At 39.9% G+C, this 21,224-nt stretch overlaps 1 protein-coding gene and 1 pseudogene across 12 annotated transcripts in view; one reads left to right on the forward strand and one right to left on the reverse strand.

The window, feature by feature from the left end:
* CTBP2 (C-terminal binding protein 2) overlaps positions 1-21,224 on the forward strand; it is a 289,621-nt gene that overhangs the window by 133,492 nt on the left and 134,905 nt on the right. For 2 of the 12 annotated variants that reach the window (XM_084841493.1, XM_084841492.1), the window contains exon 2: positions 8,066-20,029. The exons of 7 other annotated variants lie outside the window; for them this stretch is intronic. The gene's annotated coding sequence lies outside the window, so the exon portion shown is untranslated. The remainder of the gene's footprint in view (positions 1-8,065; positions 20,030-21,224) is intronic. 3 more of the 12 variants (XM_084841484.1, XM_084841486.1, XM_084841485.1) reach the window with 3 other exon arrangements.
* Positions 9,104-9,221, reverse strand: LOC146350909 (5S ribosomal RNA; annotated as a pseudogene).

Consider the following 21,224-nt stretch of genomic DNA (forward strand, 5'->3'; position numbering starts at 1 on the left):
GGGGAAACCGCAGAACTTCTAAGATTGAATTCTTGGTACATGGAACTTTGGCAAAATAACCACAGCAGAAACGCTGACATACCAACCGAAGTTAGCTAAAGATAAATTCAAAATATCTGATTTTCATGAAATACATTATGATTTTATTTCATATACAACCCAGGGACATACGCAGCAACATTTGTCAAAGCCTTTCCTCAGATTATGGAAGACTCTGGATGCAATCCTATACATCTCTAGACAGAAAAAAGTTCTACAACTCCCAGCATGCTTTTTCTATCTAAACATGCATAGGATTGTGCCCTAAGGCTACAATCCTATGAACACTTACCTGGGAGTAAGTCGTACTGAATTCCTTTGAGTTTGCTTCTGAGTAGACGCATACAGGATTGCACTATTAATACAATTTGTTTTTAATTGTAAAGAAAACCTCAAAGCAGCCAATGTAAAGTGGGGGGGGGGGGTGTTGTTAAACACACTGCCAATAACTAGACTTAAATATGATGCATTTTTGTTTGTATGTCTTTGTATTTGGGAAATAGAGTAAAAAGAGAAAAAAGAAGAAGAAAATGAAAGGAGAGTTCTGAAGCACTTTGTACGTACATGCCATGACTACTTATTTTTATTTATTTATTTAAAGAATTTTTATCCTTCTCAACCAAAAGGTCTCCAGAAGTGGTTTACAGACAATAATTAAAAAGAAGACAGTTCCTTCCCTCAGGCTTACAATCCAATAATAATTTACTTATGACAAAGCAATGACTTGTGTATGTAAGAGGAGTCAACAAGTGCTGAAGACAGGATTATTGTCATTAGTACAAATGGTGCCCAAGTCATAAATCCCACATGTGTTTATACCTTAACTATATTCTATGGCAGCCCTCCCCAAACCTGTTCCCACCAAATGTGTTGTAGTCACTCCCATCATGCCTTGCCAGCATGGCCAATGACATCTGGAGGGCACCGGTTGGGGAAGGCTGTTATATGGCATGAAGGCTTTACATGCTTCAGTACTGGGGAAGTTAAAAGCAGAAGGCAGCTTCATTCATCCATTGAATTTATCACTAGTCAGTAAGCCCGTGATGGATTTTGGTCTTAATCCCACATCTTTAAGGATCCAAGACCAAGTTTCTAACCCAAGTTTCATCCCTAGCCTGCTGTCATCCAAATATTTCAAGCTACAACTCCCATCAGTTCTAGCCAGCATGATAAGGAAAGATGAGTTTATAGTGCCGCTCCACCTCCTGCCTACAATGGCCCTAATATTTGCATTACATTATTATATCTTATTAGCATGTGGAGGATCTTATCATAATGTAATTTTACCTTATTATTTGAGAACTGTAAATATATTTCTGAATCTTTGGCCTTAAATAATCATAATTAAATAATCAGAGTGGCTGGGTGACCAGTCAGATGGGCGATTAATAAATTTAATAAATAAATAAAAATAAATAATTTTAAAAATGAAACTAAAAATGTATATTAAAGTGGTTATAATGAAGATGACTGAAAAAGATATTAATGCCTTAAATTAGAACTCATTAATTTTACCCATCATGGCAAAACTCAGGTTTTCAACCTGTTAAAATCTGGCCCCATCACTTCCTGGCATATAGAAGGGGAAGAAATGGAAGCAGTGACAGATTTTACTTTCTTGGGCTCCAAGATCACCGCAGACGGTGACTGTAGCCATGAAATTAAAAGACGCTTGCTCCTTGGGAGGAAAGCTATGGCCAACCTAGACAGCATAGTAAGAAGCAGAGACATCACCTTGCCGACAAAGGTTCGTATAATCAAAGCTATGGTTTTCCAAGTAGTAACGTATGGCTGTGAGAGCTGGACTATAAGGAAGGCTGAGCACTGAAGAATTGATGCTTTCCAACTGTGGTGCTGGAGAAGACTCTTACGAGTCCCCTGGACTGCAAGAAGGTCAAATCAGTCCATCCTAAAGGAAATCAACCCTGAGTGCTCATTGGAAGGACAGATACTGAAGCAGAAGCTCAAATATTTTGGCCACCTAATGCGAAGAGAAAAGTCACTGGAAAAGACCCTTATGCTGGGAAAGACTGAAGGCAAAAGGAGAAGGGGATGACAGAGGATGAGATGGCTAGATAGCATCACCAGATGCAATGAACATGAACTTGAGCACACTCCGGGAGAGAGCGCAGGACAGGAAGGCCTGGTGTGCTATGGTCCATGGGGTCACGAAGAGTCGGACACGACTGAATGACTGAACAACAACAAAATACAGTGACAACTCTGGAGAGGGCCCATATTGAATAATACTCCCCGAATTTGTAATTGCTGAGAAGTTGGATGTCAGCAGTTCAGCTGAGTCAGATTTTGAATTTGGAAGTGAAATGTTTTAATTGTTGCTTCTGTAAAAGATGATCCTTTTGTTGTATTCGGAACAACTAACACAGTTCCTTGGCCCACACTGATCGAAGTGTAGTAGCTGAGCCAACATGACTGAAGCAGAGTTGGATTGGGAGGGCAGTTCTATAGATGAAGTGTTTCTACTTCATGATCTTTGTGCAGCCACACTGACGGGATCCTGTGTCTGTGCAGAGCTAGGGCTTTAGCTGGGAACTGACGCTCTCCTTCCCCAAAGGAGGGTTCCTATCTAGTATGCATGCCCTATAGCAGCCTTCCCCAACCTGGTGCCCTCCAGATGTGTTGGAATACAATTCCCAGCATCCCCCAGCCAGCATGGCTGCCTGGGGATGCAGGGAAGTATGGTCTGAACACATCTGGAGGGCACCAGGTTGGGGAAGGCTGCTGTATGGTGTTGGATAAGCTCCTGCATGCTCAGTTCTCTGTTTTCCATAGCTTAGAAGAATTGCTCTCTTTATGCCAGGTTTTCCCTGCTATAGTGTTAGATACTTCTCACTTGTTCTGTTGTTGCTTCTCTTGTTCGACTTTTCCCCCTTTCTAGAACATTGCTCATTATTTTGTTGTCTTAGGACACTACCTTCTTTCCCCTTCTGACAGGGCTTGGGTGCCCTGATCCAGCAAGGGGGCAAATGCATGCAAGCAGCCTATTCATGAGAAACCCTCAAGGCAAGTGAGTGGTGTATGCACAGTTCTCCCCCTGATTCAGCTGCTGGGATTGCGCATCTAGAGCCCTGTTAGAAAATAGGCAATAATGCCAGTCATATGTGTAGGAAGGCAGATGGGACAAATGAGTGGGTTTGATTCTCCCCTTGCCCCCAAACCAATTGGCACAATTGGTTGGGGACTGGCTCAGCTCAGGGACTAGCTTTATTGTGAACTAGATTATATTATTGTCTATAAAAACAATTTAGCTCTGGAAAACTGGATCATAAACAACAGTAAAGATATCCAGCGTGATGAGTGCAGCCAGTGGCCATTCTTAAAAGGATATAAACATGCTCATTGAGTTTTGAGCAGAAGAAAGGAGTGGGATGAGCCTACACACTTAAAGAGAGACAGATGGGTGGCAGTCGGCTTTTGTTGGAAAGGAAGAGAGCAAAGTTTTTCTTAGACATAGAGAAAGGGAAGCACACAGCAGGGGACCCGTCAGGATTCTAGTAATAGCAGCAGGGAGCAGGCAACTGCGCTGCTTTAAGCCTGATTTCATTAAATAGATGGAAGATGTCAAGATACGTGAGCGAAGAAGCCCAAAGGTATTTGGGTTGGAAGGAGGGAAATTAAAGGGATTAAAAAGGAGAGAAGGAGAGAGACTGTCACTACTTAGCTATAGTTTTTGTGATAACTTAAAGGTTGTTAATGCTTAAAAGAGCCCCAGGGATCCAAAACTAATAAATGTACATGCAGGCAGGTTCAGCTTTCAGTCTTAACAATCTCACAAGTTAGATAGGTTAAGAAAATGTGTTTGCTTGTTCACTAAATAGTTTGGTGTGCATGCATGTATGACATTGTCGACAAATGAAAGATTCTCTCTCCCCCTCCGTCTGTTTGTATTTTATTAATGGTAAAGTTGTTTACAAGGTTCTTCTTTACGTTTTTGTTTGTTTTGTTTTATTCTTCCAATTTTTTTTGGTATAATTCTTTAGAATGACTTTGCGGAAAATTAGCTCCCTTCACTCTCCATCCTTAAATCTCATTTCTCTGAGGCTTGTCAGGGTAGAAATTTGTGCCATTATGTAGAATAGGTTATATTTGCTCTTTTTTTCTAAAATTACATGAGACCTTCCAGCAGCATTTTTTCTTTAAATCTGGCTGCTTTGGGACTTTAATTATAAAGTCCTATTTTTCTCAAGTGCCTGCTTCTTTGCTGCAGAAACATAGAAGGCCAGAGCCATAATGGTCTATTATGCCGGTGATCCATGGAATAATGCATCCCCAAGTAGTAGCCATTAACTTCTATAGTGGCACTGATTTGCGCATTAAAGGAACCCCTAGTAGGTGTTTCTAGAGGAAACCATAACAGCTCTGTAGGAGCCGTCACACTTCATTGCTTCAATAATCTGTATATTTTGCAATATGGAGACACAACGAGGCTTTTGGCACACAATGGAACATTATGGCTGCAGATGAGTTGTCATCGTTTTAGGTTAATAATCTATGGGCCGTTAGTATCCCAAAATAGCCTTGATACTGTAAACTGAAAGTGTTTCTATGAAGGCATTTGCAAATTGTACATCCTATACCGAAGCTAGAGGAAACACAAACATGCTGATTAAAATAGGTTGATCATTTTATTGAGATGTCCCTCCGTACTGTGAAAGCTAAACTATATAGTGTTTGTCTGTCTGTCTGTCTACCTACTGTATATATATATATATATATATATATACACACACACACACACACACACCCCACACACAGTGCTGAGAATTCCTGGTTGAAGCATAAAAGGTTTGGATGTAAAGTTTGATAGGTCATTTCAAGTGTGTAAGTATGCAATTAATATATCTGTTCAGTAGATTGCATAGAATGGCAGAGTTTTAAAGTAAGAGAATATTTGCAATGTTTTTCAGAGCTGCAGTGTTCTGGAATAAGGGGCAGTCTTTTCAAAATGATCCCCCAGCCATAAAACTAGGGAAATCTTAAAACTCTAAAACGCGATGTTCTAAAGGTAAATGATTCTGGCTATCACATGTGTTCCATATTGCAGAGGTACATCCTATCCAGAATTTTAGCATAAGCAGCTCCAATTGCTTCAATGGGTTTGTCAGTAATTTGCAAGCATACATTTCAGTAATCTGTTGAACCTTGGTCAGATTTTTCATCCCATTGTGGAACTGAAGGCATTGTGTGATTAATTAGCAACATTGATGGAAAACTGAGGTACTCGTTAGCCTTCCATAAGTGAATGAGCAGTACAGTGGTTCTAGAGATAGGAACATATTCTGTGCAACAGGAGGAGGAAGAAGAACAAACCTGAGTTGTGTTGCCTCAACCTTGAATGCATAAAAAGATACATGGACATATTATGACATCATGATTGTTAAGCCATTTTTCCCCAATGAGCACGTGCAGATGTTACAATGGATTTGACTGTGCATATAATTTCTCTGGAACTGAATCTATGAATAGGATACCCCAGGAATATTGGCTCTGGTATCTCCAGAAAGGTACACTGAGAACTAATTTTGATGAGATGTTTCAATAACTTTATCCATACACCTGTGCAATAATTTCAGAAGGAGATCCTATGAGCTCATTGCACGAGAAGAGGTCCATATCTATCTGTTTTCAGAGGGGTCAACATAACAGAACTTAAGCAAATCTCTTGTAGAATTTTTAAGATTAAGGCTGCAATCCTGTGCACACTTACCTGGGAGTAAGACCCATTTAACTCAGTGGAACGTACTTCTGAGTAAGCATGCATAAGATTTAGGCTGAATTTACACCAAGCAGCTACCGGAGATAGCAGCTAAACCCTTGTATATTAATGCATTCCCATGGAGCCCCGTGAATTTGTAGAAAACACTACCTTACAAAGCAATAGTCATGCAACCATCCCAAACTGTTATTAGAGGGAACAAGTGGGACTGTCACCACCTAGGAATGTTCTTATTCTGTTTTCCAGCTAGTCTGAAACATGAACCTTGTAGGGGCAGTTCAGGCCTCAAGGGGAGTGAGATGGGGAGGAAGGAAAGACATCTTTCCCCCCTTTTCCCATCCTTCTCTGAGGCCTTCCCTCTGTTGTGCTATATAAGGCTAGAGGGCTACGGTTTGGGGCTGGCTGCTAGTCCCCTGAATATGTAATCATATGGTAGCTTCAGAGAGTGGGAAAGAGAAAGGATTTCCTTAGATTTCATTGCCTTCCTCCAGAAATGCCCCCATATAGCACATGCAGGAGAAATACTGCAGAAATCCAGTATTTTAGCATATTTAAGATTGGGCAGTAGTGTGCTCCTCCCAAACAAAACATAGCAGTAAAAACAGGAATTCCTGTCTGGAATTCAATGTGAATATACTAGTATTTTAAAAAATCTCGATACTCTCAATCCTGGAAGCTCACAGTTGCTTGTTGGGCTATCTATCCCCCCCCCGCCCCCCCCTCTCTCTCTCTCACACACACACACACACACACTCTTATATTACTGTCTAGGAAGTCTTATGTAGAAATCAGTCCCTTACCTTTGGATAACTCCATTTTCTCTTCCAACCTGACTATTAGAGGGAGTAATGATAATAATGATGAGTGTATTGCTCCTCCCCCCTGTTTTATTTTTTATTTTATTTTTTATTTTATTGCATTTATACCCCGCCTTTTTTCCTCTTGCAAGGAACCCAAGGCGGCTTACATTATCATCCTCCTCTCCATTTTATCCTCACAACAACAACTCTGTGAGGTGGGTTGGGCTGAGAGTCTGTGACTGGCCCAAAGTCACCCAGTGAGCTTCCATGGCCGAGTGGGGACTAGAACCCAGATCTCCCAGCTCCTAGTCCAACACTCTTGCCACTACACCACACTGTTTGGAGTGCTTGATTTTGGGGAATGTTCTGTGTATAACGTTTGGCGAATTAGATATGCAGTGTTTGTGAAAAATGCAGGGTTGGCCCATTTAGTGCCTTTCCATTAGCAAAGCAGACATGACAATGATCAGTTGTCCATTCCTTCCCACCATTTTGCTTCAGTGTGAGCAGGAAGCCCCTGCATGTCTATGTATTCCTTTGCTGCAAAAGAAGAAGATAGAATCAATAGGCTAATCGGGATACACTTTCTTTGTAGTTATCTCGTGTGTGTGTACACTTCGTTCCTTGGCAATTACTGGCTTTTGCTTGACCCAGTGAACCTACCATTATTCATGGTAATATGAAGTCATTGTGAGGTGCCATGAACAAGTGACCAAGGTGTATATGCAAGGTGTCTTAATCTATTATATTTTCCCAGAGTCACTTGCTTGTTCATATATTGTTTAATTGTCCATTTCTTGATTAAGAAGATAACTGTGAACAAAAGGGCATGTTGGCTTAAGGCTGGGGTGAGTGATATGAATTCTGTGGCGCCAACTCAGGGAATTTGCTAGACATTCCAAAATGAATTGGAGACTGGTTGGTGAATGTGGATGGTGAATACTGAAAGTCTCGATTTTGCAATGTGGTCAGATAACATACTTCAGGATGAAAAACTTGGTATTTGAATTGTGTGAATGTTTCTCGAGTAATATATTAGAAGACAGCTGGAGAAGACGGTGGCATGATTAGCTAGGGTGGTGTGAGGCCAAATTCCTGTCCCAGTAGTGCTACAGCAAAAGGCACATTTGTGGAAATGGAACACAAATGCTAGTAGGACTTTGTGGCTTGTTACAAGCAGGTGGTTGAATAAGTCTTGATGAGTTGGGAGCTAAGATTTATAACAGGGATGGCAAAGTTAGCAGGGGATTGAGACCATGGCCCTCTGGATAATTATTTATGGACAACCTACACAAATGCATTGTAAAGCAGAGTACTAGTAAGATCAGAAAGATGGTGAACTCCTCCACCACTGTCACCTAGGCATTTCGGTTATCGTGGTTTTTTCTTGCCTCTTCCTGCATTATAAATTTAAATGGGTTTTGTTGTTGTTGTTTTTTACTGTTTTTACTTGGATGGAGATAATATCCTGCATACTTTTTGTACCTAGGAAAATGAATAAATGTGCCTTTTGGAGTCCTTTTCAACAGCATCTTAAGACAAATTGACTGCATGTTTGGTATACATTAATAACAAGAGAGAACCGTCTGAATGTAAGTGGCCGTGGCTTATCTTTTTGACAGTTCGAAAGTTCAGCTTTCCTTTCTTCGTCACCGAAAGAGCGATAAGAGTTCTAACCTTCACTTCAGGAAACAGATAATAGTGCCGTGACACTGTTTACAGTTTTTCCACAGTTAATCATTTTTGAAAAATTAAAAAACGTAATCTGCTGCTTTGGAGATTAACAATGGATGGGTTTTTATTACATCTGGAGGTTGGGAGGAAAGCCACTTCGGATGTTGCGGCACTAACTGCATGCCTTATAAGTGTTTAACCAAAGTCTTTTTATGTCTTATGGCTATTTCCTCTTGGCCTTGTTCTTGCTCCCTCTCCCCACCACCTTTTAAAAAATTATTATGGCATATGAAAAGGTTGAGAGGTGACAATCATGAAATGAAAGTTGACAGAAAAAGCTTCATTTTCTTAGCAACTGCAGATGAGGCTTGCTAACGCAGCTCACAAGCAGTGCGGGCCGTTCACTCTATAGTATGAAATGCCCTCTAATGGCCAAATAAGCATATGACTCAGGTTAAAGTATAGCAAATGCAATTATTCTTCCCTAGTGACTTTTCCTTTGGCTACAATAAATCAATGCAGTATGGTACTTGGGATGAAGTGAGGCTTAACCCGTGGACAAGGCAAGGGTTTGAACTAATATCTTCGGATAGTCACTTGCAAGGTAAATGATGAGAATCACAAACTTGCAAACTTTATTGGCCGTTACATAGGAACATAGGAAGCTGCTTTATACTGAGTGAGACCATTGGTCCATCAGGCCCGGTATTGTCGACACAGACTGGCCACTGCTCTCCAGGGTTTCAGGCAGAAGTTTTCCCAGCACTACCTAGAGATACTGGGGATTGAACCTTGGACCTTCTGAATTCAAAGCTTGTGCCCTGCCACTAAGCCACAGCTGCTCCCAACAGTAATCTGCAGCACCCAGTATTCCCAGGAAGCTTCCCATCCAAGTACTAATCAGTCCCAACCCTGCTTAACTTCTGAGATCAAATGGGATCAGGTGCTTTCAGAGTGGTGTGCGCTCTAGAAAAGTAAAAAGTATGGTCATCCAGCAAATATTAAAAAGTGGTGTTTAATAATTTTAAATATTTGTTACTAATGTTTAATTCTTAATGTTATTCACATTTTATTGCTATTGTATTATTATGCAATAAGCTGTAATTTGCACAATTACTACAGGGAGGTTTTTTTTCTCCTTTCACTTCACATGGAAAATTCTCTTTCATTGCCTTGTTAAAAACGCTACTCCCACCCTCACAGGAACATGGCCTCCCTGTATAGCCCATGAAACATACCCAACTCATAATAATGGATAGAGTGGTTGTCATAAGGCCCTCTTCCTAATCTAGACTCATTCTGCAACTCTTCATCTGTAGTGTCAAGCACATAAAACATAAAACATTTTACAATCTTACAGCTGGGGGGCGGGGGAGGTTGTATTTATTTATTTCTGTAGTCTAAGCAAGCCTTGTACAGAAGTGTTCTTTGCATTTCCAGAATTATATTGTTTCGGTTCTTCCCTCTAAACTGAAAAAAAAATGAAATCCAAGACAACTGCAGCTGAAGTTGCCCAGTAACATTCACTGTGATATGTTTTGTGCTAGCAATTTTATATACTGTTGCCAGCCCATCCAAGTATATTCTTTGTACCTGGATGGTGTTTTGATTCATCTTTGGAGCTTGGTGTTTCACTTAGGTCAGTAAATATGGGCTTATGAATATGTTTTATTGGAGCGCTTTTGGTTGGACAGCTTCAATTAAAATCAGGAATGTAATTTCTAATGCAGTCAATTATATATTCTCTACTGCTTTTTTGTGGTGATATTTTGTGATGCATACCCACAGTGGCTACAATCCAGAAATCAATTATTTGAGCACTTGGCAATGTGTGCTGGCTTTTATTCTTTTGGCCTTAGCCCAATGATTTCAAACTTTTCCCTTTTGAGGAACACTTTCTACAGTGACTTGCAAGCAAGTAAGTGGCCAGTTCAAATATATAACAAGTTCCTGATTAGGTATTACATAGGCAAGCGTTGGCCCTTTTGCTTCCAAACCAGAAAATGCAGGGTTTTTTACTGCCCGCCAAACCAGACTTGAAAGCCACATGAAAGAGGGAGTGTGTGAGCATGAGGCTATCTCACGTAACACCAGACCAGAGTTTGGCATTATATTTGAACCCCTGTTGATGGAATAGCTACTATGCCTTCATTCAAGGGTCATGCTTTCTCTGCAAATTTTAAGAAATTCAGCACTAGAGTGTTTTTTCGTTTTTTCATTTTGTAATTGACCACGTGTATATTTCCAGTGGAGCGAATCAGGAAAGTTGTAGTTTTACCAGGCATACTGTAGTATAAGATTACTTACTTGAGGCAACAGTGGTGGAATGTATTCCTTCGGAGTTAATATTTGATGTGATATAACACCAGTTATATGGATTATGTAGATGTTACTATTATCCTATAATTGGAGGTATGACACTAGTGCACCTCTGTATTAGTACTAATAACTGCTGGATTCTGAATACACTGCTAACAGATGACAACACTAGTCAAGCTTTATATACAGAAGCTGACTTTGGCTTATGTAAGCTGTAGCAAAATATTGCAATATTTTATTTCTGCTTTAGCAGAAAATAAAGGCAGTTTTTGGCTTTGCTTGAGGCATAGCTGAAAAGAATCCTTGTAGATGTCATATCTTTTAGATAAAATGACAATGCTGTTGTTGTGGTTTTCCTGAGTGGCATTTGGACATTACTGATAGCAATATATACAGGTTTATGTGTATTCTGCTCAAAAATAAATGAAATGTGGAAGTGTGTGTATGTGCGCGAACGCTCATGCGCACATGCGTTGAACTGGGGTTAAATGAAATTAACTACAAGATGTAATGAAGATTGCCGACTTGCGTGGGCTTAGAAGGGGATTAGACAAATTCATGGAAGATAATGGCTATTAATGGCTACTAGTTGTGATGGCTAGATATTTTTTAATGATCAAAAAACCTGCCAGATTAAGACCAGAATTAAGATGATTTCATGTTGGCTTATGCTCCAGAAAGCCAGGAAATTAGAAGCTAAGGGTGAGGCTTTAACTGATGTACCTGTGATCAGTGATGATGATGTTGTGTGATGTCACAAATTGTGCTTGCTTGCAACTTACCCTCCATGCACCCAAATGTTTCCTGGGTCTTTCAAGCCCAAATTCAGATGAGGAAGATGGAGTGCCTGGGACCAGCAAAGGTGCTCCATGTTGTCCTGGTCCTGTATTGCTTTTTGAAGCATCTGCACCTTACTGTATTGTTTGAGGAATCATGCTGTGAGATGAACCATGCCAGTTTGTTGCTTACATCATTGGGTGGAAGACAGTGAGAGGGAGCTCTCTTCTAGCAGTAAGGCTAGATGCTTCATAAGGCAATACAGGACCAGGACAACGTGGGCCATTTTTGAAGTCTAGAGCGATAGTGATTCTCGTTATTCAGTGCATAAAGATCCAACAAGCTCAGACCACAATTCCAAATATGACATTGAAACTAAAAATGGTATAGACACATTGCCAAGATGTTTCCACATACACTTCCAAGTGCATAAATGATGGCCAATGGTGTTTTTCAAAATATAGTATACATTGCCTGTTTAAATGCCTCTATTTAACCTATGATGAAATAAACTTCTTAAAAGACTTATCTTCCTAGTAGACCAGGGCTGATAGTGAATCAAAACCTGGGTTGCATCTAGGAACATAGCCAGATTTCCTTGTGACATCAAGAGAGGCAGCCTCAGAACTGTTACAGCCTGCCGCAGCCAATACCAGGAACAGGAGCAAATATCATCTCTGTGGTCTAAGCCAGTGGTCTCCAAAGTGGGGTGCGCACACCCCAGGGGGTGCTCAAGACAATCCACTGGGGTGTGCGAGCTGCCTCCCGCTGCTCCTACGAGCTGCTGTTGTGTGCAAGGAGGGTGGTGGCAGAGGCTGAAGGAAAGCAGGAAGGAGAGTAACCCTTCCCACTCTCCTTTCGCAAAAGGAAGCCAAGAAGGCTTCCTTAGATTCCTGCATCAAGCAGGGGGTTGGACTCGATGGTCTTATAGGCCTCTTCCAACCCTACTATTCTATGATTCTAAGGAAGCAGGCACTTTCCTCTCAGCTTCCATCCTGCCAAAGGAGAGTGGGAAGGGTTAACAGCCCAGGCCAAGCCACCAGTCAGCCAAGGAGTGGAGACTCTGCGCACGGTGCGGGGCTGGGACCAGGACTCCTGGCGCTGGCAGAAGCCCGACCAAGCACACCTTTTGGATCCTTGCAAGGAGACCATTCCCCTCCTTGCAAGTTGACAATGGTACCTTCGCTCAGTCTTCAGCATATAGCAACAACATGTGCACATTTAAGTGGATTTACAGATTATATTAATGCTTTTTTTAAGTGAGAGCTGAAAGGGTTTTTGTACCATTAATAAATAATTTTTTTAAAAAATTGTTTATTTCATCTTTATCTCATCCTGTTTAATTTTTATTTTTTGTGTATGTTCTATAATGTACATAATCTATTAGTACAGTAGTACATGTATATAATTTATAAATAAATATACATATATTGGGGGGTGCTCAACATTTTTTCACTGATGGGGTGAGTGATCCAAAAAGTTTGGAGTCTAAGCAATAACAGCAAGTCTCAGTGAAAGTTTACTTCACGTAACTGTTTTGGCTCTTCAACTCATGCAGTTGAGAAATTTGACAATTGTGCATAGGCTCCTCATGTACATCCTGTTACATAAGTTATATATTCAGAAGGAACTCATTATAATAATATTGTTTATAAGTGTGTGTGTGTGAAAATAACATACTATGTTTATGGATTTTTAAAAAAAACTGTGGGGTCCATTAGATTCCACATGCCATTCTTGTCAGTGTTTGGACTTTACATTGGGGAGTATTATTGGCTTTGGTGACTTCTTTACAGTTATATTGTTTTATTGAAAAAAAGGAAGGTCTCAGTAAAGGTGTCTGCAAATAGTGTCATGCTTAATATGATGTCATATGCTTAATATGTTGTCATATTAATCAATATATTTTATTTTTATGGCTTTCTTGGGATACATTTGACCCTAAAATTGGGCTGAAAAAGTAGAGTCTATTGACTGAGGGTTAAGTTAAACCACTCAGACTCAGTATTTCTTATTTTTCCTCCAGATTCTTCTCTTCCAATTCTTTATTTTCTTTGTCTATTGCTGTTAATATTGCTTCTTTTTCTCCACAAGCAAGATATCTTAGTAATATTTTTATCCTTTTTTTTTCTTGACATGTTATTGGATACATCTCATTTTCAGGCATTAAATATTGCTAAAATGTAGTATTTTCCTTCTGTTTTTGCTACCCATATTTTGATTTGTTCTATTACTTTTCCTATTTGAATTACTGTAATGTTTTTGGTTAGTTTTCTGTGTTCCCACCTTGAGTCTCTGGTTTCTATTTTGTATTCCACTGTTTGCCTTATTTTTTCCTGGATGCCTATATGATCGTGTTTCTCCTCTCTTTATTTCTTTTCACCGGGTAACTTTTTCTTTTTTGTATTCAATGAAAGATTCTACTCCTCTCTTTCCTTTATGTTTTTTCCCTCTCATAACCTTGGCTCCTATCATAGTCATTGGACTATTGTGTGTGTGTTTTTAATTTGCAAGAGGCTAGTTTGTGTAAAATATATAGGATTACATCCCTTTGGACACTTTAAGACAGGCACCATCCAGTTACATGAGTCTTTAATTGCCTTCTGCATTGATGTCTTGCACTTTTAACTTAAAAACAGATGTTTTGACTTATGTACAGTTCTATAGGATGTGTTACTCATATATTTCAACTCAGAATTGCTGTGATTGTGTAAAAGAACCCTCCCAGATATTGCTGTCCTCCTCGTCTGGAGTTCAGTGAAGAGAACGGTTCTTTATTTCCAACAATCAGGAATCACGGTTATTACTGAAACACACTACTGATGTTTAACCTCTAGCATCTTTGCTTCCTCCACCAGAGTGCAGAAATAGACTTGCTACACTTTTCTCCCCTGTAGTTTTTATCTTTGATTATAACAATATCGCTTCCCCAGTCATTCTAGCCGTAGCTACTCCCGATCTTTCTTTGTTATTTTCTGACCCTCTAATGTGAAAAGTGAAAAACAGCAGTTGGACAAGACTTGAAATGAAGTTCTCTGTGGTCTAGTTCCAGCAGGGAAGTATTAAAATATTGCACTTGCTGCTAATTATTTTTTTTTATGTCCAACACTTAGGTCTTATGCTAGTCCAATCCTTCTGAACCAAAACTCTATGACAGGACCAAAGGTTAACTGCTCCCCCACACACACACACACACATTTATAATGGAAAAGTCCTCTAATGAGAGATCTCTCCTGCCATTTTGGATCTCTGGCTGCCTGGTCATTTGTATCTGTGAGAGGTAGCAGAGGGGTTGCTCCCTGGAGGCAGCTCTAGTCAGCCATGATGAATGCTGGCAACATGGCTAAATATAGCCTTGTAGACCAGATGTTAAGCAACATAGAGTTGCAAGATAAATTTGTAGTGTTTTACTCCATAGTTCATTGTAGTTGTGTAAGACCTTCTCCCGGCTAATTCACCGTTATCACCTACAACTTGCAAGATCACCAAAGTTCATAGTTACCTGCTGCAATTTGTCCAGTTCATAATTCTTGAGATTCTGAATTGAGTGCTATTTCCCCAAGAACGTCTTCCATGGCTTGAGCACAATCTTTTGTTGAGTGAGTGTCTTCTTTTTTGGTTAGTCAGTAATTGTTTCTTGTAAAGGTTTTATGTGTATGTTGTCCCCTATGCTGTTCTAAAACCCTGTCTTGTACTGAGGTGCATTTGGGAGTGGGTATTGGGGGGCGGCTTAAATTTTCAGATAGCTTTCTACCATGGCTGATGCTCTGGAGTTGGTGCAAGCCAGGTGAAAGCAAATTAAAATTCCCAAGGGGGCAATGCAGCCATGTGCATGGCACCACTTGCACACCTGTGTCAGTATTACAAGCTGGGGCAGAACTCTTGAGACACAGGCAAGGTTTTCTGAATGCTTCCCAACCAAACTTGTAACTACTGAGCCATTTCTGAATGAAGCTGACCGAACTCTGCCCATCACTACCTACTGTACTGGTGAATGCTGAAGTGCCTTATATGCTTGCCTAGCCTTTGCAGACGGCTCAAGAAAACACATTGGCCCAGGCCTGCAGAACTTGTGGGCTACCAGGACAAAGGCAGCTTACTAGCTATATGTTTTGGTCTTTGGATTGCATGATAACTTTCCTATTTTCGCAGACCCTGGCAGGCTGGCAAAACAGGAGGCTTGTGGATTACTACATGTGGCTAGTGGGCTCAGTAGAGCTTGATAGGTTGCAAGTTGCGCAGGGCCTGTTCTGACTAGCCTGTCTGATTGCAAGTCTTTTTCTGGCTGCAGAGAGCTTAAGGCTCAGTGGGACTTACTTCGATGTACAATGTATAGGTTTGCACAGCAGTTTATTTAATTATTTATTACTTTCTATTCTGCCCACTAGCTGAAGCTCTGCAGTCTGTTCACAACAATTTTAAAATGATATAATACAGCATGATTAATTTAAAACAACAATATAAAACCAAAGGACAAACCAGCAGCAGTGTAAAGATTTAAAAATACAATAACAGATATAAAAACAACAAAAATGAACGAACTAAAATTTCTGGAAGAATAAGAAGGTCTTCACTTGGGACCAAAAAGACCACAACATAGGCATGAGGTGAGCCACTCTGAGGCGGTAATTCCAAAACTGCGGTGCTACAGCTGAAAAGGCCCTCTTCTTTGAAGCCACCCATATCAGCTCATTTGACAGGGACATCCAGAGGAGGGTCTCTAAAAGTGTCCTTAGGGTCTGGGCAGGTATATATGGGAGGAGATATCCTTCAGGTAACCTGGCCCCAAGCTGCTTAGGGTTTTGAAAGTTAATAAAAGCATTTGAATTTGGCCCAGAAATGGACTGGTTTTCTCTTTTAAGCTATCTAGATGTTTATTATTGTTTAGCACTGTAATGACAAATTATATAATTATAATTACATAAACAGGGAAAACAAATCCCTGTTTTCACAGGATTAAAAGCATAGTAATAGTTAAGGGTTAATAACGTCCAGTAATTGCCGTGCCTTTATAATATTGATAAAATTGGTATTTTACAGTTTTTCTTTTCAGGCTACCCAATCTTACATAAACTCACAGAAGCTATATTGACATGCCTGCAGCTGCCTCCCAGCTCTTACCACTTATATCATTGCCTCCCAGCTTCTTTCTTCTGGGGTCATACCAGTGATACGGGGCGGAAATTTTTCCAGTGCTTTATTTTTCCATGGAAAATTCCATTTCATAAGTCCTCTAGTAACAATGAATGGATGCCAATTACAAATACAATATTAGACAAGCTTGGCAGTTTCCAAGTTGTAATTAATATTTGTCAGGTGATTATTCCTAGCAAATAGTGTAAGAATAGATATATGTCATTGAAATATATATATGTGTGTGTGCGCTTGCACCTCTGTGAAATGAAACTAATAAGTAGTGACAGTGAAACTGTAGGTGCCCCAACAACCTCACTGGAAGAGGGTTAAGTTCTTTTGAAATGGGTGGTTATCAACATCACACACAGTTCCTTGAGTTGCTAAAATGTATTGATATGTCAACAGTTTTCAGTATCTTCCTTTAAAAAAAAAACATGTAATGGAAGTTTGTGCTATTGCCTTTTCATTTTTACCAATATTCTAATAAAAATGTCTACATAATATTTAAACCACATTGAGTGTGCTTTTCTCCCCTCAAATATTTCAGGTCAAATACTTGTGCTGTGTTGGGACAAAAAATTAACACTGAGTACATTTTTAAAGTTTTGTTTACTAAGTACAAATAAAATAAACATGCTAAAATCAATCCCTCTCTAGCACATCAGAAATTTTCTGATGAAAACTGCAGATTTTTGGATGCAAATTAACCTAATTTTCAGAGGAAAATTTTCCAATTCAAAATTTTCCAGAAAACCCAGCTTACTAGGTCATACTCAGAGCTAAAGGGAGCCATAATTTAGCCAGGTAGCACTATTGGGGCCTTGGCGTTGCAGTGATCCCAGTCACTGCTACTCTCTTGTTAGGTTCATAGGTAAGGCATTATTTTTTTTATTTAGAAAAATTTTATCCCACTTTTCAGTCAACTGATCTGCAAAGTGGCTTTCAATAGATTGTAATACGAAGAAGCAATAATTTGGACTTCAGGCAGAGATACAGGCTACTCTTTCAGCTGTGCTCTAGTGATGAGAGCCTGGCTGGCAATACAGCAGTGCCAGTCTGGCCACCCAGCTAAATTGTTTGACTGTTGATCTCCAATACGTTTTGGAAAAACACTGAATTCGTGCTAGCATGTAGCGAGCTTTCTCACACTTAGTGATATATGCAGTTAGCTTTGCTCTTCCACGTGCAGGCTTTGTTGAAGGCTAGCAAGTGGTTTACCATGTGCAAGATTTTCTTCACTGAAGACTAGCAAATGGTGAGCTCCTGGTCTCAGCAATACCTGGGACACACCCTACTTTAACTTACACGAAGCCAATGTTCCGTTGTGAAGCTGCCATTTGTGATGGAGGGCCACAGAAATGGCCATGTAAGCTATATATTGGCTACCCTGGTAAAGTTGTTTGTTATTCAAGGAACTTCAGAAAATGATCATTGCTTCCCATTTAGCATGAGACCATTTGTCCGTTTTGTATGTTTTCAGTAGGGCAGGACTGAAGAATGAGCCAATGTAAAATACTAACCTTTTTATTTAAGATTTGTTCTGTTGTTCCTTGTCAGTCAGCTGTTGGCATATTCTGTCTTGTGTGGAGATAGAAGATTTATATTGTTTACATACTCTCCTTGCCCAGCCTAACCCCACTGTAAATGTTCTCATTATCCATAGAAATGTCTAATCTTCTTCCAAATCCCTTAGAGTAGCTCTTGATGATATCTTATGGCAGTAACTTTTATGTAATGGATTTTCTCCTGTAGAAGAAAGCAAATAAGTATTTTATGTTTCTAGCTATGTAATTTCTTCACTCACATACCCTAAGCATTTTTTGTTTGATTGATTGATTTTTGTTTGTTAGTAAAGTTTGTTAGGGGAATATTTATCCATGTATGTATTTTCCTTTTTGAAGAGACAGAGAAGGACCTCTCTGAAGACTTTTGGCTTGAGGGATGCTGGGTGGCTGCCAGAGTGCCAATTGGCTCCTAATTAATTGTGTTGGAAAAACCTTAAAGGCAAGTAAATGTGCTACAGTGCATATGACTTCTTGCTTTGCCATAGATAATGGAAATTAATAAGTCTCCTTTATAGTTGCCAGATGGTTCTGGATAGAATTTGACCGGGTATGATAGTTCATCTTATTTCCTTTTGTAAAACCTTTGCGCAATTGCCAATTACTATATGTAAGCGCTTGTTGCAGTCTCTGACTTAATTGGCAATGGAAGGGACTTGGAGACCATGTGGTCAACCACTATAATCTTTATTGAGGTAGGATCTTCCATAAATATTAACATCTAACAGATTTTATTATGCCCCTGAAAAGAGAAGATGATGTTTTTCCCACTAGAGCCATTCTGGGAGTCAAAGAAATATGTTTTAATAGCAACAAATGTCCCCATGTCTCAAGATCCGATCTTTTAGCTTGGCTTCTGTCATTAGCAGATTGCTTCCACACTTTTCCCTTGCTAGGATCATGAACTCTCAACACAAAGGGAGAACCTCTGAAGAGGTGAGGCAGGATGAGGCGTGATGCCAGTAGTTATCCCTTTAATAGAACACTCTGGATAAGAGAACATCCGTACTCTTTCTGAGGGTAAATGGTCTTACCAGAATTATGGAGTATTGTGTGCAAAAATACTTTGTCCTCAGGGAATATGAAGCCTGAATTTCTCTACATTCCTGATTCTTCTCTTCAGGAACCATACTTGGCTAGCAAGAAATATATACCTGCATGCAGTTCCTTGTCATGCTAACCCTCTGCTGGGAAGGACAACAGGACATGAAATCATTACCATGAACCAAAAAAACAAAGAACTAGTGGTATGTTGTACACACAACTAAGGATCTAGTCTCTTTTCGTGGTACGCTTAGCCTCCCAATCTGCAACTCTCCTTTACACAAAAATGTTGTGCTGCTATAAGCTTCAGATTGGGTTCTTTATTTCATTTCATATATGTGTCATGTTTGGGATGGAAGTGTTTATAGTTTAGGTAGCAAATGGAGTCCATCCCTCCAGTTCTACAAGGGTATTCACAAACAAAACATTGGTGGAACAAGCCCTTTTTTGCTGCTAGATCTTCTTCTTCCTTGTCCTTTTCTCTCTCTCATGGACTATGGGTGCAAAATGCAGTCCTAAGAAGCAATCGAAATATTTTTGAAATTAGTTTTTTCTTCTTCATACCCTGTGATAGTTAAGCATTCCCTCCCTCTTCAAATAAATAAAGAAATACAAGTGTAGGGTAATGTCCGAGCACTTTCAGGGAAATTTACATTTTGAAAGACACCGCTGGAGACTAGCAAGGACATGCAATTACTATATGTAAATCACTTTGGTTGTTTCCTAATCTTGCTGAAGACCGAAGAATTACAGTCCTCCCCCACCCCATGTGTATCTTCTTTTACCACTCAGATTTTATTATATTCTGAAACTGTGCATGTTCATATGTGTTAATTGCCATCTATGCTTTCAGTTATGTTTAGTCTACTTACTACTGTTATTTTAGAGTTCTGTTTTATTTTCAGATCGAGTTTTAATATAGAAATCTCCTGGAGAAAGTGGTAGGTGTATGTTTCTGTGCATTCTGTTCAATGAATGGAAATCTTTTTATTCACATGTGTGTGCGTGAGTATTTGTGTATGTCTGTTTCTATAGGTAAGCCCCCAAATCCTGTTTGTGGGGCCCTGTTCCATTTTTAGCAGGCTGTTAAAATAGGCTCTCATTACGGTATGGTATCATCATGGACACCTGTCAAAGATAAATGGAATGGGCCCAATCATGGAAATTACATTAATCTGTGAAGTACGCTCGTAGTGTGCATTATGATGAATAATAGCTACCTTTTTTACAAAGTTTTTTTTAAGCAATGATGTAGTCAGTGGTTTAATAGTCTTTGTGTTTGCACTTTGTGTTCTGTGGTGCTGGCTTTAGCTAATGGTGGGCTAATTGACTCGTAAAGAGAATTAGTACCATGAAGTGTTTTTGCTGGATGCATTGTATTGTGAATGTTCATTGAAAACTTATAGTTTAAATGTGTGTGATGCAGACATTCCTCTTTAAAGTAAGATGTTTCCATGAGGTTAGCTTTGGCACATGCAGTGTCATAGTGTAAGCCCACTTTTACATATCAGCCTATTACTAAATATGGAATTGGGCTCAGCTCATTTCTCTTAACAAAACTTGGCCCTTGTTAAACATGGAAAATGGGCACATCCGAGTGCCCGTTTGTGTTTTGGACCGTGTGTATGGAGCATGCTGTATCAAATGAAGTACAACCCTGCCCCCCCAAAAAGAAGACACTGACAGATAGACAATGTAGAATACATGAAAATAATTTGTATTGTATATAACAGTTCAGAAGGTCTTAAGGTAATTTCTTGTGACACTAACACTTCACAAATATCAGAAGAAAGGCACAAAATGTGTCAATTCCTTAAGAGTTCAATACGTATAAGATGGAAAACATCATAGATGCTGTGTCCTGACCACAAGCAGGAGTCCACAGGGCACGATGGATGCCTGAGGATACCTTTGGCAGGTAGCAGGTAGAGACAGGCTGGAGTTTTGGGACCTTGGATAGCTCCCAGCAGACAACTTGATCTGGCTACATCCTGGAGCTCAGATGAGGCCTTTTGTCCCTTTTGAGCCAGACTGCCCCTCCCAGACTTTGCCTCCTTCCTGAAGACTGGAGCACCATAAAGGGGTAGTCCTTTGGCCTTGAGCCTAGGACTCCATCTCCTCTGTTAGCTCCTGCCT

This window comes from Heloderma suspectum, chromosome 3, assembly GCF_057233095.1.
Source record: "Heloderma suspectum isolate Gila_16-S chromosome 3, 16-S_ref, whole genome shotgun sequence".
In the NCBI taxonomy this organism is placed as follows: domain Eukaryota; kingdom Metazoa; phylum Chordata; class Lepidosauria; order Squamata; family Helodermatidae; genus Heloderma; species Heloderma suspectum.